Consider the following 12551-nt stretch of genomic DNA (forward strand, 5'->3'; position numbering starts at 1 on the left):
CAGAAAACAAGAAGTTACAGGCCACATTATAAAAATAATAAAATAAAATAAAAATAAATAAAAATAAAATAAATATAATAAAATAATAAAAATAATAAATAATAAAAATAATAAAATAATAAAAATAAAATAAAAATATAAAATAAATAAAATAAAATAAAATAAAATAAAATAAAATAAAATAAAATAAAATAAAATAAAAATATCATTCTAAACCCACGTAAGCAATTTCAATCTTTATCCTAATGTTGAGGCATATTCCCAGCCAACAATATGAAAATATAAAATATGGTTTCAGTCATTCAGAAAACACTCTGCAATTCTTGTGTTAAACCATGGAAAAGCTAGTTAGGTCCTTAGGCAGTTGCTATCTTATCTTCACTGTCTTCTATTTCACTACTTAAAATTTCTATTATTCCATTGCTACTGTATTCACTCCATGTCTAGCATTTGACATTTTATTTCTTTTTCTTTTTTTCCCATTTAAATTGATAAACTAGCTGCGAACAAATCCTACAAGCAAAAAAAAAAAAAAAAAAAAAAAAAAAAAGACACATTCCACCAAATGGCATAAAGCATACTTATTTCACAACTCTTATCATATCAGATAGCCATCACACATTATTTTCCAATTAGTCATCCCTTTTTATTAGCAATCTCAGTAATTTCAAAATAGATGACTTTGGGGATTTTTTCCCCCCTTTCTCATTCTCTTCTCTACTCTTCCTTTCCCAGGATTTTAAACCAAGGAAAAATCTCCTCACAGAAATATCTGGGTATCCTGCCCAGAACTCTGCTTAGTCACACAGTTGGAATTCCTCCACTTTCCAAATTCATGAATACTTATATACATATGTGTGTAGTGAAAACTCCTGGTTACTATCACTATCTTGTTTCCCATATGAAAAAATCCCTAAAAATCCAATTTCAAGGCTGTCTTACATTACTGACAGTAGCATATGTAAACTTGCATAGCTACACAATGTTTCTTATAAACTACATGCTTTGCAAATTTGTACTTGCACACCAGAATCTAGAAGGATTATAAATTAATCTGCCCTTTAAGGCTGACAATCTTGCCAAGCCATTCTTTCCCACTGCTGTTTCATGTTCTTTTGTTTCTAGAAATTTTATATTGTTAATGTTTCCGCAGAAACATTAAGTCAAGTATTTATATGCTAGTCTAAATCACAGCTCAGGAATCGGAAGGAACAAGGGGCATTAGAAATCTGGACCTGTGCCAATTTTGCAATAATCAATATGCGGGGTGTTTAATAATGTCCCTGAGGAAATACACGCTTGTTGCCCTATTGCTGTGGGTTCAGCAACACTGGTTGGCAGATTACTGAGCAGGGAGATTTTGACTAAACTCCATAATCATTATTCCTTTATTTTAATTGAGGAAAAAAATAGCCACAAGTTATGAAATAGAAAATCAGCATTTTCAGAGATAAAGTTTCCACTTTCAAACCCTTTGGGAAATAGAGAAATTTCAAAGTAAAAAATTGTTTCACCTTTTTATCCCCTTCCTCCTCCTAGTCAGAAATGCTAATCGACTAAATTTTCTTCTTGTGTATATTTGAGCATGTCATGACAAAACACAGAGGCAGACAACACTGCAAGTGACAAAAGGGCAAACTAACTTTGTGCTTCAGGTTCTGTGATGAAACCAAAACTTAATGGCTGAAAGCTACCCAATATTCAATACATATTTTGACCAATCTCTGGTTTTGTTCGTTTGTTATATCAGGTTTAAAAGTATGGTTTTCTATTTCCTTATTATGGTTATGATTTTGCAGTGTCATGACCATTGCTGACTTTTGTAGGAAAAGCTGAATTACTTGTCCTTTGTCCTGATTTCTGAGACTTCTTATAATAAGTGCTCCTTTACATATAATATAAGAAGAGTGGTTTGAAAGGCACCATTTCAGCCACAGACCAGCACAAAAATCTAATTCAGAGATGTTTACACAAGAGTCCTATCCCACCACAGCGGTATAACATTTCCTAACTGTTCATCACAAATTTGAGACATAGGATAGGCCAAAACCCCAACTGCAAGAAGCCACAGAAAGAAAGCACAACAAGTCATGGACATTACTGATATTCTGCAAGGGAATTTATAAGACAAATTCCAGATAATTATGTACAGATCCTTCTTCACACTAGATAGAAAGGCAGAAGAGTAATAATAATAGCAGTAAGAAGTATCCCTACAAGCCTGACTGGAGCGAAAACTTACTCTTTGCTCCAAATATGACAAAGACCTTAATCTTGAATTTGCTAGCAATACATCCTAATGTGGTACCTGAAAGATTCGTTTTCCCTGGAGCTACATTGCATCCCATATCTCATCCCAACCTTAACTGCAACCATTCCTCAGCATACAGTGTACAGGGTCAGTGAAGTTACCAGACAGCAGAGGTTTTTTTGTTTTTTTTTTTGTTTGTTTGTTTGTCTAAATGACAGGATGTGTCTGCTGAACCTTTTTAAAGCTTCAGGAAGCAGGCACAGTCCTGGTTCAAGCATGTGCAGAGGCTTCTCTCCTATCTATTTAGTCAGTTAGGCATCTAGTTATTGCACAGCAACTCATGCTTGATGGAGTATTAAGAAACCCAGGTTAGAGATGCTCCATATACCACTGCATCACTTGCTCTAATGCAACGGTGGTAATATAAAAAGTAATTTTCAGTATGATATTTTTAAAATGTTTAATTAGCCACAAGAGGGAGCTACATACTCCCACGAATGTAAAGAAGAACATTAACATCTCCTAATTAAGAAGCTTATATAATGGCTGCATAGTTCAAAGAAAGTGCATTTCCCAGTTCACACTAAGCTCAGTACAATGAAAAGTTTAATACAAATCAGGCTTAATTTGCCATATGGTTTGGTGCTTCAGCAAGAGCAAGGAAGAAAGAACAGGAGGATTGTCTGACATCTCCTCTGGCAAGACTGCTATTCTGAATGCCATCTAAAACACAGCACCGTTGGTATGAAAATTTCCTAGGTTACAACGTATTACACAACAATGCTCTCCCAATTTACAGGCAAGGCCAAATTATTTGTAATTTGGAATGTTTGCTTTGGGACGTTGTTTCTACATTTCTAAAAAAGCTCAGTTTCCACAGTTGCTACCACCTACAGACAGAAATGCATATCTCCAGATTTTTTTTTCACAGCTTTAGGACCTTCAGTGCAGGTTCTAATATTGAAAACATCTGCACCGTATGACAGTAGGTATGCGTTGCGTATAAAACCTCTTAATTCAAGGGTGACGAGAATGCCTCTCACTCTTAATGCCTCACCATTAGAAGTGTTCACAGTCAGGCTGGGTGGGGCTTTGAGCAACCTGGGTTAGTGCCTGTGGCAGGGGGTTGGACTAGCTGATCTTCAAAGGTCCCTTCCAAATCAATCCAACGTGGGCAGATGTGGTAGACAGAATAATTGCTTACCAAACATCCCACAATAATACAGACTTGTGAAGGCTACTTCCTCCCCCAGGGCCCAAAGAACAGCACAGATGCACTTAGATATGTCTCATTTCCCCACCTCAACAAGGGTTAACAGCATTTTCCCATGTGAAGGGTGCATTGGAGAATAAACATACTGAAAACTGACATGATCCACACTAGCCTTGTCAGAACCCCTTCTATAGCACTGAAGACAGAACAGCATTCTTTTTGAAAAATCAAAACAAAATAAAAAAAGGCAGAGATGAGTATAGGGCTCAACTAAGAGACACTTTCAAGAAATCAGAGCGTTACTTAGCTGGCGGGATCTGCTTTTTGCTGAACCATAGCCAAAACATATTTACCAAGTGTTGTTTTCCACCTGACATTATGTATCCCTTCCAGCTAAACTCATTTCAGCATTCTGATCCCCCTATTGTTACAGGTACACCACAACAGTAAACCAGTGTTCTCAAGAGAAGAAGAGAAATAGAAGTACAAAAACCACACTACCCCCAGAGAGACTTTACAGTTCTGCAGCCGTAGTAATTGCGTCCTTAACAGCACCATCTGAGTTCACCAGCCTCAGTAGGTGTTTGCTGCAATCAGTTCTGTAATTTCTTAGTTCTTGGCACTGTCTGAATTAGAAGTACAATATATTAGTTTCAATTTTAATTCGAAAATGATTGCCACCTTCAGAGAGGTACATTTGGTTCCAGTCCCAATACTTTTCACTTTGGGGTGTTAAACTGCCTCCAGCATGTTTTTTAGTTTTGTGGTTTTTTTGGTTGTTTTTCATGGTCATGTTTTTCTCACCTTCTCCTTCCTCTTCTAGGAAGCAAAATTATCCACGGAATATTTAGCACTGAACTATTTTTTTCTTTAATCACTGTACTCCAGAAGAGCAAAACCATGGTTTAAGGCCCATTGTTTAGACAACACATAAATATTCGAACAGACACTTCCTGTCCTGCCATATTGAAAACCACTCTTTACAGCTGGAGGCTCCTTCTGCTCTGTGCTCTGACTCAAATAATCTTTCAATCAAGACAAACGCAAAATATTCTTATCATTATGCAACCCCCCTAACCTACAGAACCTTCTTCTATATCTACTACTTCACTACTATAAGATAAACATACAAAAACTGTGGTTTTAAAGCAATTCAAATAAATTTGCTGGATTTAATAATTTATTAGTTTATTGGTTTTCAATACATGTGTCTTCATTAATTGAGGATCAGATCATCTAGTTTATCTTGGCAACCTAGTTCTGCTCTTTGTCAAAGGGAGACGTATTGGCCAAATCGGACCTTCCCTCTGACTAGGGCCTAAATGCAGAACTCATTCAATACCTGGGTGATGCTAAAGAACTTTCAGGTGGTTTATTGACATACCTAAAGGTAACAGAAATTAAATTCCTCCACATGACTCTGTCCATTGTTCATGATAATTAGGGATAAAACAAACACACTATAAATGACAGCATATATTTTATGTTACACTTTTCTCTTGTTCACAAAGCAAGCCTTGCTGTTAAGATCCACAATAACTGCCTTTCACAATCATCAAACATAAAAAATAGTTATTAGCTGAAATGCATCTGAACAAATACCTATTCAGTATGTTCTCTGAGAAACAAGCTAGGTTGGTGTAGACTAGCCTGAACAATATTTGCAAAACTCAAGTAAACAGCAGAATGAGCCATCAGCAATTAAAGATGCTCATGTAATACAGTAGCAGAGACAATATTACAGCCCTGAATTTCAAAATAGTTCCAGATCAGTTTTCAGTCACCAGTCTATGTGCGAGGCAAGATTTTCAAAGCTGTATAAATCTTCTAGACCATGCACTGTAACCCCGACGTTTAAACAGCACATCAGCCAATCACTCAAATTCTAATATTTGTGCTTGCACTAGAGCAGCACTTTTGAAACCACAAGCAGGGAATGAAAAAGGAAATGTGACCAGCCATGGGAATAGACAACACGGACTCAACCTCCAGTGATAACTGAAGTAGGAAAACAGTCAAGGTGAAGGTCTTGGTTTGTAAGCTGGAGAAAACAACAGCAAACAGTTCTTCTGTATCATCATCTACAAAATATTTGCTTGATGCTGTTGACAGTCCTAAGTAGAATATATATATATTAGAATATATACATATATATTTTCTAGAGAAAGCAAAATGTATATTTATATGAAAGATTTAACTCATAAAAGAAAGCCATAATTCACTTATTTTAACTTCAAAATCCTGTGTCAGGTTCCAAAGACTCAGTTTTAACTGGGAGAAACATATTACCAAAAAATGTTTGGATTTTTGCACTTAAAAGTACAAAGGTGACTATTGGGCAAAAGTACTACTACAAGGCTAGCAATTATTTCTTATTCACACTCTTTTGTATTAGACCTCTTAACACAGAGATTACAGAGAAAAAAAAAAGTTCTTCAAACAAGACAACGTATTATTGTAAAACGCATCTGTAAACTGAAGCCTTTTTAATAGCTATATAATTTTTTTGAAGTATTGAGCACTAGGTGTTCAAATACCTCAAACGTGGAAAATTTTACACCATCACAAATGCAATGTGGGAATGAAAAAAAAAAAAACAGAAGTTGAAACTGAAATTAATTGTGAAAATGAAAAATCATACAATGATATTCTTAAGATAACAGGGTTTTGTTTTTTTTTGTTTTTTTTTTTTAACATTTTAACTATGAGCTTTGTCATTGAAAACATTACAGGAAGTGTCACATTTAGGAACACCATTGTGAGAATTAAAGTATGTAGTTTTAACATATTTTTGATGCATGTTTGCAAGACTGATTTGGAGCTACAAATTGTACAAACATTCCTTGCCTGAAGCAATCTAAAAAAATGAATACTCTCATCAGGTAATATATTTAGACCTTCAGGTACATGAAGAAAATAGAACTTGTAGTGCTTGAAATGCAGATGGCACATCTGAATATTTTGTTGCACTTGGGCTGTGCTTCAAGAAGTTACTATACCAACTTTTATTTTGTTAAAGCAGTGAAAATGCAAGGTTTTAGTCCCTATAACACAAACAATTCCGCTTCTGAAATTTGTGAAGGAAATTCCACAGATGAAAATTTCAACATCACGTTGTAATGTATAAAAATTATACAGTATATGAACAATTGGTGAAGTAATTTCATCACCAGTGCTCATTTTTAGCATTCTTTTTAGAATAGTCAACACAAATAGGACATTTTATCTTCAACCAAAATATATCTTCTCAACGTAACGGATTTTAATTGTAATTATGCATAGATTTTTACAAAGTTCAGATCAATTTTGTAACAGGATGCACAAGCGCCCAAATGAAACACAATCAATTTATGTATGTGGAAGCCCTGTGTCCCAGTGGTTCCCTTTCATCTGAGGTTCACTGTTGTAGTTCTACACCAATGTAACAATTTACCCTGAAAAATAGCGATAGCACTGGGGCCTGCAGACTTCATCTACCAAATCTGAGGATTTGAATAATATGGACTACTACCAGTAAGCATTTGCTTTCAGACAGAAGTAAATTAAGTCTATGAACATATAATGATTTGTGTTATCTTTTGTAGCAGGTAATCCAACTTCTTTTGCTCTTAATTTATAAAGAGCAAGTAGATGCATTACAAATAATTTTCACTTCCCCTTTTTCCTAAGTAGTGGTTGATTTCAGATAAGTATCTGCAAACTCTAGAATCAGCACACAATTATTTCCTCCTACTGGCAGCACAGAATTTATGAATACAGGTTTTTGTAATCTCAAAGGAGAATTACCTGGAAGTATTGCTTGTCACAGAAGGCCTGGTTATTTCTGTGGCTGATTTGGCCTATCAGTAGGCATTTAATCAGCATATTTTAATTACTGCTTAGGTTACTAACTTGTAACACACCCTCTTAGCTGAAAGAATTTGAGGATCACCATATTTTGAGTGACAACTAGCTAAAGAATCTACAAAGCTATAGTTGTTAGGAAAAGTCTGACTGACTACAATACATGAAGAAAATCTCAAAGAATGTCCTTTAAAAAATAATAAAATGATTATTTACATTTATTGAGGGGGTTTATTGCAAACCTATCATTGATCTAAAAAGGCAGAAATGCAGAGACAATGTTTAATGGTTTCTAATTGCAGAAATTCGCGACAATGGACAAAATGCATAACATGTAACCAGCACATATGGAGCAGCAAAGTCTTCAAGGAATAGGAGAAAAGAGAATATAGTCAATTTACAGTAACTTTTTCCAGGTATTTCACAGTATTGTCTATTCCCAGTAAGATCAAAGTCTTTATTTTATTACTCAAGGCCACTTTTGCAGCATCCAGAAAATCATAAGGCTGTCTGATCTAGCACTGGACTGGAAGAAACACAGCACCATTTTGGCTGTACCATGCCCTGGCTAAAATAAACTGCTGATAAAGTCTGGAGAAGTCTGCCCTGGGCTGAATGAGGAATCTTAAAAACAAAACAAAACAAAGCAAAAAACACTAGTCACTTTCTTTCCCTGCAGCTACAATTACTACCCACAGATTGAGCTACAAATGTTATCTTTAGATCCATGCACGCAGCAAAGAAAGAAATCAAGATCTGGATTAAGTGGGAACTTCCAGCCGGGTGGAATAATTGGAATTGCAAAATGAGACACTGAGGTTGCAGAGCCAACCTGAAGAATCGAATAGAAGTAATAAAGTGAGAAAAATGGAGTTGGTGAGAATGATTCACTTAAAAAACAGTCTTGAAAATTAAAATTCATTTTAAGTTGAAGAAATTTGTTGGAAGATTGTGTCTAATTTTATTTTGCTTTAACTAACAACCTGTGGAGTCTAGACTTCTAAGAATACTTTGCGGTTAAGATGAACATAGAGGAATAAGTAGTCTATCAAGAGCATTTAGTTTTTTTAAATTGAGGATATTAAAAAGCAATATTATGATGAAGAGCATTTTAAAAAATTTTGTTCCATTATATGAAGTCAATGTAATACTTCTGGATGCTTTAAGAACCTGCTTAGCACCCAATTCCCATTTGTAGCAAACAACCCACAGATCTAATTATAGATTTTTCTCAGCCACTAGTTCCCTAGGAAACAAATCCATGGCTCATGCCTTGTGCATGGAAGGTCATAGTATAAAGATAAATATTTTTCTGTGTATAGAAACTTATCTAGAGGTCACAGGTCTGCATCTCAGCAGACGATGGTGCTTCTGTCAAGGACAGACAGCAGCTACGTTTGACGGATATCTCAAATATTTAAAACTTTAAACACTTTAATCTGATGAAGCACTTAATGCTTTTATTAGTTACAAAGCTCTATGGCTCTTTTTACTGTAAACAAAGGATTTAAATTTTCATTTTCTGAACTCATTCCCATTTTTATCAATGGGTCCACCTCACTTTTTATCTTAAATGTTCAACAGCCAGAAGTGAATGCAAAACAGGTGGTACGTAGCTACAACTGATTAGAACTGAAAGGCAGAAATTTAATTTCAAGCCATGAAAGGTAAATATGATTTGAATTTTCAGATATTGACTCGAAGTTAACAGATGTCATCACAAACTATTACAACATTTCTACCTACGTGCATACAAAGCTGCTGTAGTTTTAAAAAAAGGCGTAAACATTGCTACTCAATTTTTGATCTGATTCTAATGCATTGCCAAAAAAAAAAAAATACAGACAAAGCATAATTCCCAGATATGTGTGAATAAAAACTAAACCCAGATATGTGTGAATATAAAACTTGAACAGAGGTGAAGTAGAATGAATTTGAGGGTGGCAGAGGGTAGCTTTTTCAGATTTATCCTCCTCATTTATAACACAAAAATACTATTCAACTCCATCCTGAGCCATTTACAATGACAGCTTGGAAGTTAAACAGTCTTACTCACACTAGTATAATATTCAGCCTGACTTAAGGTCACATAAAGGCTTTAGGCTAAGTCAAAGTGTCTTCAATCTGTGGAAAATGAGAAGGAAGCCTGCACTGTCAGCACGTCTCAGGTAACATGCAGCAACCCATGCCAATCCAAACCCTACAGAGGTCTTGTTCCACTTGTGTCTGTGGACAGGCTGCCACCAAGGTCCAAGCTATCATCTAATGCCACAAGCCTGGACAGCTTTGCACCTTAGATTGCAGAATGGTTAGATAGATGGATGCCAAAATATTTGATTCTCAGAAACGTTTTTGGATCCTTACTTTGTTCTTTTAAATGTACATTCTTTCCCACACTTTTTTTTTTTTTTTTTTTATATTCCCTCCGTTTTTGTTCCTTATTCACTTTTGCAGAGTGAAAAAGGCAATGTAGCAACTGTGCTACATTGCCTTTGCTTCTTTAGCTGTAGTAGACTGAATTCTCATTAGCTAAAACTGGAAAAAAAAAAATCCATGTGGCTGGTGAAATTGCTACCACAAATTTGCATTTCAATTTTATGACTGTTAGCCTTAAACTGGTCTTTCACTGCTGAGTGAGGGTTACCTACTTTATTGGGCAAAGCACCGCAGACATGACTACATAGCCAGGGAGCACTTACACTAATCTGGGCTCTCCACACATCACGTTCATTCAAGAAACAGGCTGGCTGCTTCAGAAAGTGCAGGCTTTTCCAGCATCATAGCAGGTACCTCACTCACCAAGACCCAGGAAGTCCCACGTTAAGTTTGCTCCCCGTTTCTGGGCACTTAATTCCTTCATGTTCTCTACTATCTCTAAAGGACACCCTAACTTTCATGTGTTGGTATTTTCCAGATGGGGCTGAAAAGCATTTTAACAACACCATTATTTGATTGGCCTACTTTTAATAGTAAAAACATTACCTGAAAGTGGTTTTGCTAGGAGTTCCATAGGTGACTTTGCCTTCAGATTCATTTCAGAACTTGGTGTTCTGAAGTAATTATTTATTTATTTATTTTTGATTGTGACATTGTCACCAAAGTATGGTAAGACACTCCCTTCAGTCTCCTGTAATCTTTTCAATAAAGTTTGCTCTTCTCCTATTCCTTCCTTCCTCCTATATTCCATGATAAAGACTCAAAATCCACAATACATTTCAGAAATGTTTTAAACTCACAGTTAAAAAAGCTACCACTAACTTGAGTTCACTTGCTCATTTTAAAGAGGTCAGCTTTTAACTTTACTGATTGCTTGACTCTTGCTAGAATTAGAAACGTAATGCATTAAAACTATGGATTCCAATGTGTAAACAACTTGATGGAGTTGTAATTAGTGACAGGGTTACATTAGTCTGTTAAGAAGCTTTCAGATGACTATCCAATAATTGCAATACAGTCTTAAATATATATCACTCTTTGTGAAATCATGCTGCGGAATTATGGAATCAATCACGATGAAATTAGCTAAAAAGAACACAATTTCAAAACTAGTCACAGAATCACAGAATTTCTAGGTTGGAAGAGACCTCAAGATCATCGAGTCCAACCTCTAACCTAACACTAACAGTCCCCACTAAACCATATCCCTAAGCTCTACATCTAAACGTCTTTTGAAGACTTCCAAGGATGGTGACTCCACCACCTCCCTGGGCAGCCTGTTCCAATGCCTCACAACCCTTTCAGTAAAGAAGCTCTTCCTAACATCTAACCTAAAACTCCCCTGGCGCAACTTTAGCCCATTCCCCCTCGTCCTGTCACCAGGCACGTGGGAGAACAGACCAACCCCCACCTCTCTACAGCCTCCTTTAAGGTATCTGTAGAGAGCGATAAGGTCGCCCCTGAGCCTCCTCTTCTCCAGGCTGAACAAGCCCAGCTCCTTCAGCCGCTCCTTGTAGGACTTGTTCTCCAGGCCCCTCACCAGCTTCGTCGCCCTTCTTTGGACCCGCTCAAGCACCTCGATGTCCTTCTTCTAGCGAGGGGCCCAAAACTGAACACAGTACTCGAGGTGCGGCCTCACCAGAGCCGAGTACAGGGGGACGATCACCTCCCTAGCCCTGCTGGTCATGCTGTTTCTGATACAAGCTAGGATGCCGTTGGCCTTCTTGGCCACCTGAGCACACTGCTGGCTCATATTCAGCCGACTGTCCACCATCACTCCCAGGTCCTTCTCTGCCTGGCAGCTCTCCAACCACTCATCTCCCAGCCTGTAGCTCTGCTTGGGGTTATTGCGCCCCAGGTGCAGGACCTGGCACTTGGCCTTGTTAAACTTCATGCAGTTAAATAGTCATTGTCAGGATGCAGAACTTCGGACTTTGTTATACTTCTAAAAGCTTGAAGATCTTTAGTCGTGGAACAATTAAGCTTCAGTAATACTTATGATGCATTGTTGTCTGCCATCTCAGTTATTATCTTCCAGATATATTATTACTGCCTTCAAGAAGTCAGCATTAAAAATTATCTAAATTTAATATTCATTCACTGTGCTACAAAGACATACATTTTCAGTGAATAGCAATACCTGTAACACCTTTCTGAAATAAGACCTCCATATGACAACTCAGAACACTGGACAAACAACAAAAAAACAAACATCCTACCACCACTACCCACCCACCCCACAAAAAAAGAAAAAAAAGCCATTCATTGGGAAAAGCTGCCTAATGGGAGGCCAGCAAAGCATCTCTAGCCTGGGAATCAGGCTACTGCATCTCTCTGTTGCTACTGCAACCTGTCCTGTAATCACACATCTGCACAAATGACTTTTCCAAATCTTTTAGGTCTTAAACAAGAATTGTAATAATATTTCATGAGTACAAGAAGAAATTATATCTCTGAAATCATGATGAAAAATAGGCACTATTTATAAGCTTGCACTCATATAGCCGAGTCCAATATTCCGTTCAAGTTCTTCAATGCTGAATTTTCTACTCCCTGGCTGAGAATTTTGAGCTATCATAGGAAATGAAACTTTATTATACACGACTCAGTTTATCAAAAATCTCTTCTTTAAGTAATTTTGTGAATGGTTAGAAAGCAAACAGTCAAAAGAGAAGCTGTTTTTGCTGCACTTATAGACATACAAGAATTCAGCAAGTCCTAAGCTGTGAAAAGTATATCAAAAATCAAAACACAAGCACCCATGAATGCTCTTTAAGGTTATTTTCCCACCTCTCTCTTTTCCTTTAT

At 36.6% G+C, this 12551-nt stretch overlaps 1 protein-coding gene across 4 annotated transcripts in view; it reads right to left on the minus strand.

The window, feature by feature from the left end:
* CDH13 (cadherin 13) overlaps positions 1–12551 on the minus strand; it is a 479864-nt gene that overhangs the window by 254494 nt on the left and 212819 nt on the right. The gene's annotated exons all lie outside the window — the stretch shown is intronic.

The sequence above is a fragment of the Anas acuta genome, chromosome 10, assembly GCF_963932015.1.
Source record: "Anas acuta chromosome 10, bAnaAcu1.1, whole genome shotgun sequence".
NCBI lineage: Eukaryota > Metazoa > Chordata > Aves > Anseriformes > Anatidae > Anas > Anas acuta.